The 7,500-nt window shown below is 37.8% G+C and overlaps 1 protein-coding gene across 2 annotated transcripts in view; it reads left to right on the top strand.

The window, feature by feature from the left end:
• gas7b (growth arrest-specific 7b) overlaps window positions 1-7,500 on the top strand; it is a 90,212-nt gene that overhangs the window by 59,276 nt on the left and 23,436 nt on the right. The gene's annotated exons all lie outside the window — the stretch shown is intronic.

Raw genomic sequence — 7,500 nt, 5'->3', positions numbered from 1 at the left:
TTTGCATTGCGTGAGGCGCCTCATTGTCATTTCGGACTTATAACAAAAAACAGAACAATGTCTAAAAGCTGATATGTGACAAAGTGTACAGCAAACAAGCTAAACAACACAGATATGAGTTTTTATAAGCTGTCGACCCAAAAAAACTAACGTTTAAAAAGATAAAAGTGGATAAAGGCAGTAAAACGTGACGCTTCAGCTGAAGAATGGGGACATTTGGGATCCTGACACTCAGTAGGTGTGTTTACATGGAGCACTGTAATCGGTTTTAAAGTCCAATCCGAATGAAAATGCTCCATATAAACACCTCAATCGGAATTAAAACCCTAAACCGAATGAAAGTGTAATGGGTTTGAGAGGGGTGGGAAAAACCTTTTCATGAACCGATCAAATGGAAAATTCCACCATGTAAACGACCTGTAAAGTTCATCTTTCTGAGGTATTAAACTTTTTTATTTGATAACAAGTTATGAACATAATGTTGGAATAATGACACAGAGGCTACAGCATCTCATCTGGACAGCGTTTGACCTATAGGCTTCAACTGCGCCTGACTGAAGAATTTATTTTTCTGAGGTGATTCTTACACTTTACCACAAATAATAAATAGCTTTTATAAAACTGTATAAGTGCTGGTGGCCGTTGAGAGTTGCCATGGCAACGGGGAACATTCAAGCTGCTGGACAGGACGTGTCGATATCTCTCTATTTCTCTCAATATTTCTGACTAAGTTAGCCTATATAAGTTCAACAACTGCTTCAAATTGGTTAAGTAACATTACCCACGGTCTACTTTTTTTACTTTTGTTAATATTTATAGCCTACCTCTGTGATTTTGGTATCTTTCCTTAATCATCTGAATGCGTTTAGTTAGCCTAATGATGAATGTTTCACCGTATGTTTTTATTAGGGCTGTCAAAAGATTAATCGCGATTAATCGCATCCAAAATAAAAGTTTGTGTTTGCATAATATATGTTTTTGTACTCTGTTAATTATTATTTATATATAAATACACACACATTCATGTATATATTTAAGAAATATTTGCATGTATATACTGTATATACATTTATATAATCTATAATATATATAAGTATAAATGTTTTATATATAAAAATAATATTTCTTTCTTAAATATATACATGCTTGTGTGTGTATTTATATATAAATAATAATTAACAGAGTACACACACATATATTATGTAAACACAAACTTTTATTTTGGATGCGATTAATCGCGATTAATCTTTTGACAGCCCTAGTTTTTATTAATAATTCGGGTGCATTTTATTGTTAATTTTGCGTTTTTCAAATTAAATTAATTGAATTCATCTTGAGTCCGCTTTCATCATTCAACTGTTGAAATAGTCATCGTCTAGGACATCAATTAAACTACTGCATGTCCGCCCACAGAAAAATAAATAAATATAAAAATCACCAACCATGAATTATTGATCCACGAATGTCGCAGTTACTATAATTGGCAACGTTACGAATCTATGCGACAGACAAACTGTGTGCGCATGTCACAAAATGATCCCTATTGAAAGTCAGCACATGTAAACACCCGATCGGTTTAGATAACATCTCATGTAAACAGTCCAGCGAATCTTTTGTTGTGAACTTTTCTCTTCTAAAGTGTAGGAAAATCAGAAGATGAAGACCAGGAGACTTCGGGATCAAACTGAAGTTATTCTTTTAATGAGAACTCTCTGTGCTGCAGGTCGTCCGAAAACAGTCTAATTTAACAGTACAACATAATGCAATTTATCTACATTTCAGGGGGAGGGGCTATACAGCAGGGGGAGGGGTTATACAGCAGGGGGAGGGGTTATACAGCAGAGGAGGAGACATTCAAAATAGGGACACACCCCAAACATTCCTGTCTCATCAGCCGTAATTCAATCAGCATAACAGTGTTATTCAAACGCAGAGATGCTAATCCAATCACTCAGGCAGTATTGCTCTAAACTTGTCATGGCAAATAGTCAGGAAGTACATAAAGACAAAATACTTAATGTCTCAAACAGTTACACGGCCTGACGTAATCTCCTTAGAATTTCCTCAAGTTTACTTCAAAATGTAAAACACAAATATTGATAATGTTTTCAGTTATATTCTATTACATTGGAACCTATATATAACAATGTATAAATTTGTAATCCCACACTTTCAATCGGAATGATTTTAATCGGAATGGCAAAAAAGTGCGCATGTAAACGTGGCGAGTGTGCGTATGTGTGCAGTAAACATTGTCACTGTTGAGTCAAATATCCAAATGTCAGATTTATATTTGATATTTCCTGTCTCTGATGACGTTCTCCTCTAGTGTGTGTACTTCTGAGTGTAATATAACGTGTCTCAATGGCCTGAATCCACAATTTTGTCCTTAAATGCTCGTTTTTTGGGGTCAACAGCTTATAAAAACTTCTGTGTTTTTGGTCCTGGGTTTTGTTCAGCTTGTTTGCTGTACACTTTGTCACATATCCGCTTTTAGACATTGTTCTGTTTTTTGTTATAAGTCCGAAATGACAATGAGGCGCTTCACACAATGCAAAGTCAATGGAGAGCGTTGGATTGTTCCCCCCCCGGTGGGCGTGGCCTTCAGATCATGAGGCGTGATTGGTCAGTCAGAGAACACGAGGAACGACACGAGGAGTGTAAATTGATTGTGTTTGGGTGAATTATCATCAAGTCCTCTCACACCAGTGTAAATCAGGGTCCAGAATGAAGCGAGTCAGATAGAGAAGGCTGATTGTTTCACACACAATGCCGAGTGTGTCCCCGAGGGCCGCCCACCCCGAAACACACACAATCCCGCCATTCTCCTGCCTCTCAGACCCCGTGTGTTGTCGCTTGTAATGACCATTGTTTTTTTGGCCGGCTCCTACGTCTGCGCTCAACCTCTTGTTTACTCCTGAATTTACCGCTTGTGTGGCTGCCATGCAGAAAGCATTGTTGCAGAATTGCAGGTCGTGACCTTTTGGCATTGCATGACTGGGAGATACTCATGTGCGTATGTTTTCACAATAGGGAACGGCATTTATTAAAGGGTTAGTTCAGCCAAAAATGTAAATTGTGTCATTAATGACTGAGCCTCATGTGGTTGGACACCCGTCAGACCTCCGTTCATCTTCAGACACAAATGAAGATATTTTAGTGTAAATCTGATGCTCTGAAAGGCCTCCATTGGCTCAACTTTACACTCTCAAGACCCTTAAAAGACACTAAAGACTAAAGTTACAAAGTCCATCTCACTACAGCGGCTCTACAATAACTTTATGAAGACGAGAATAGTTTCTGTGCGCAAAAAACCCTAAATAACGACTTATATAGTGATGACGATTTCAAAACATGACATCATGAAGCTTCAGAGCGTTATGAATCAGTGAGTCGATTCAGCTGTTCAGAGCGTTATGAATCAGTGAGTCGATTCAGCGGTTCAGAGCGTTATGAATCAGCGAGTCGATTCAGCGGTTCAGAGCGTTATGAATCACTGAGTCGATTCAGCTGTTCATAGCGTTATGAATCAACGAGTCGATTCAGCGGTTCAGAGCGTTATGAATCAGTGAGTCGATTCAGCGGTTCAGAGCGTTATGAATCAGCGAGTCGATTCAGCGGTTCAGAGCGTTATGAATCAGCGAGTTGATTCAGCGGTTCAGAGCATTATGAATCAGTGAGTTGATTCAGCGGTTCAGAGCGTTATGAATCAGTGAGTCGATTCAGCGGTTCAGAGCGTTATGAATCAGTGAGTCGATTCAGCGGGTCAGAGCGTTATGAATCAGTGAGTCGATTCAGCGGTTCAGAGTGTTATGAATCAGTGAGTTGATTCAGCGGTTCAGAGCGTTATGAATCAGTGAGTCGAATCAGCGGTTCAGAGCGTTATGAATCAGCGAGTCGATTCAGCGGTTCAGAGCGTTATGAATCAGCGAGTTGATTCAGCGGTTCAGAGCGTTATGAATCAGTGAGTTGATTCAGCGGTTCAGAGCGTTATGAATCAGTGAGTCGATTCAGCGGGTCAGAGCGTTATGAATCAGTGAGTCGATTCAGCTGTTCAGAGTGTTATGAATCAGTGAGTCGATTCAGCGGTTCAGAGCGTTATGAATCAGTGAGTCGAATCAGCGGTTTCGGATCATGATTCGACTCACTGATTCATAACTCTTCGAAGCTTCATGATGCATTATATTGAAATCGGTCATCACAATATAAGTCGTTATTTAGGGTTTTTTTGCGCACAGAAACTATTCTCGTCTTCATAAAGTTATTGTAGAGCCGCTGTAGTGAGATGGACTTTGTAACTTTAGTCTTTAGTGTCTTTTAAGGGTCTTGAGAGTGTAAAGTTGAGCCAATGGAGGCCTTTCAGAGCATCAGATTTACACTAAAATATCTTCATTTGTGTCTGAAGATGAACGGAGGTCTGACGGGTGTCCAACCACATGAGGCTCAGTCATTAATGACACAATTTACAGTTTTGGGTGAACTAACCCTTTAAACATGTGTCTGATCATTGAGCTGTTCTGTAACGCAACTGTTTTGGGTCCGCAAGATCTATTTTATTACTTTTATTCATCAAGGACGCATTTGATTGATCAAAAGTGACAGTAAAGACATTTTATCTTTAAATAAAAAACTAAATTTTAAACTAGAAAGGTAACATCTGCAGTTTGTGGAAATAATGACTCCACTCCCACATCGAAGGGGACGTTCTCACAACGCTCCCTAAAAGTTCTCTAAAGGTGACGAAAGTAAGAACCGCACGTTATATTTTGTGAATGAGCTGGTGAGGACAAATGTTATTATAGTTATGCATTTTTCATTAGTTTTAATTTTTATTTCGTTGTGAATTTTTGTTTTCAAATTCAGTTTTTAAAGTGGGTTTGCTAGTTTAGTTTTTAATTTTTTTGAAAATGCTTAGTTTTAGTTAAGTTTTTATTAGTTTTAGTCTTTTTTTTGTAATTTGGGTTATTTGTCAGGGGCAAGATTCAAAAAGGTCAGAAGAAGTATTGTGTAATAATATCTCAACAAAAACATCATACACTTTTAGAAAATATTCATTCAAAAATAAAACCAGTACATATGGGCACAAATATGTAAACAGTGTCAACAGTCCGCAGTAAATGTGTGTGTGTGACATGTGCCAGTAAAACACCTAAAGAGCCAACAGACTAAAGAACACACACATGAACCGCATGTGTTCAACACATCTTTGAGCTAAAATACAAATATACAGCTAAAGCTAAACCGAGATAAACCTAGACAAACACCACAACTGTACAATTTTCACACCCTATACTAAATGTACCCTATACAGTAGCCCACTCATCTTATACACACACACACACACACACACACACACTCATCTGGACTGAAGCAAACGTTCAGTGTACGAGTAAACACGACATAACATTATTTCATATTTGAATCACAGCTTATAATGTTTTGACATCAACAACCCAGTGCATTTTACCTCAACGTGCGACTAGTGAACTTTCTAGAGTATCAATCGCTTCTCGGGTCGACGTTCACACCCTGACAACATTATATTCAGAATGCAAAATATTTTTATTCCACTTTTTAATGTGTGATTGTGTAAAGGCGTTCACGAGATACCAACCTTTCGCCAACTTGCTTTCAAAGTCGAACACTCGTTCTCATGGAGACACGGTGTGTGTGTGTGTGTGTGTGTGTGTGTGTGTGTGTGTGTGTGTGTGTGTGTGTGTGTGTGTGTGTGTGTGTGTGTGTGTGTGTGTGTGTGTGTGTGTGTGTGTGTGTGTGTGTGTGTGTGTGTGTGTGTGTGTGTGTGTGTGTGTGTGTGTGTGTGTGTGACGTTATTTGCTCTATGAAAGACATTGATAAAGATGAAAACTAAGGACATTTAATCTATAATTGTATTTTATTTGAGTTAGTTTTGCCAAACACACATTACAGTTTTGGTTAGTAATCATTTTTTTGTAATGCCTCGTTTTTATTTTTATTTCAGTTAACGACAATGTTTTTTCCCACCTAGTTTTCTTTTTTCTGTTCGTTTTTGTTAACGATTATAACCTTGGTTAGGACGCTGACGGCTAATGTGGCTAAAGTTAGCATTGCTTCTGACTGTGTTCACAGAGATCAGAGCTGGCATTTGTTTTATTCTGAAGAAGTAATTTAAAGTGCGCTTCTGACTTGTACAGGTGCGCATTTACGGCTAACAATACCAAGCTCTGATCTCTGTGAAGACAGTCAGAGACAATGCTAACGTTAGCCACATTAGCCGTCAGCGTCCTAACCAGCTCATTCACAAAATATAACGTGCGGTTCTTGCATGTTCTGGATATGAAGTTGGACAGACAGTTGGTATTGATCCATCTTTGAGAAGCAGATCCTGTGTTTACTGACCCTCATTAGTAAAGCAGCCCAGTGTATACACACACACACACACACACACACACGTTCTGAACACCTCAGCTCAATCTCACAGCCCAAGCGAAAAATCCACTTCAACGTTCGCTCAAATCCAGTTCTGACATGAAATTTGCCTGTACTTGTTGTAGATATTAAATGTAGCTATTTTGTTTAATATTTATGTTTAAATATTATAGTGCTATTTTACATTTCATCTAGGCTATTATGAAAAGTGCACAGACAAAGTCAAAGTCATAGGGTCAGAAATGATTTTGAATTTCTTTAATTGAATACCAATATAAGACACCAGATGCCAGCAAAGACACTTCATCTTTAGGTTTTAACTCTCGGAACTTAGTGGAATGATATTTTTAATGTAGTTTAAGAAATATTAAATATAACATAAAAATAAACATAATTTATATAGAAAATGTGGTACTTTTAGAGGTAAATAAATTCAAAAATACCCCCAAAATAAAAAAAAACACCATAAATGGATATTATAAATTTTATCGAAGACAGTGATATTACATTTATAATAAATAAAAAATTGGATCACACCTGGATCACATGGCCTACTTGCCTCACAGACATGAGAAATATGTGTATATAAAGCTTGACATGTTAATTTTTAAACTAAACAATTCGAAACGAAAAGAAATAGTCAAGCAAAGCCACGCGAGCATTCTCGAGATCGATACGAGCGCATCTGAAAAATAGCGGAGCAGAATGAGAAAGTGCATGATACAATTGTCCTGAACATGACACATGTTTTATATTGAGGGCTTCAAAATAGCTGGTACGATATTTAACACGTATAGTTTAAAGCAGCTTGCCCTTTCAGATGCTCTGAGAGATAGGCTTTACAAATAGCCTACTTGCGGTGTTTAAAACTTTTGAGATGTGCCGCTTTCCTCAGTGCATAACTCACATTTCTCAGCTATATTCTCCATCTGTAAAGGTTAGAAAGTCGTGCAAATATGTCCATTTTGCTGTCTGGAGAGGAGGAGCTTCTGCAAGTGAATCTCCACTAAAATTCAGGCATCCGTGATCGAGCGAACAATAGAACACAATAATTCTGACTAAAATATACATATTTCTAAAATATTTGTTGTT

The sequence above is a fragment of the Gobio gobio genome (assembly GCF_949357685.1).
Source record: "Gobio gobio genome assembly, chromosome: 20".
Lineage (NCBI taxonomy): Eukaryota > Metazoa > Chordata > Actinopteri > Cypriniformes > Gobionidae > Gobio > Gobio gobio.
The sequence above is the reverse complement of the archived record's forward strand: the minus strand, read 5'-3'. Positions and strand labels throughout refer to the sequence as shown.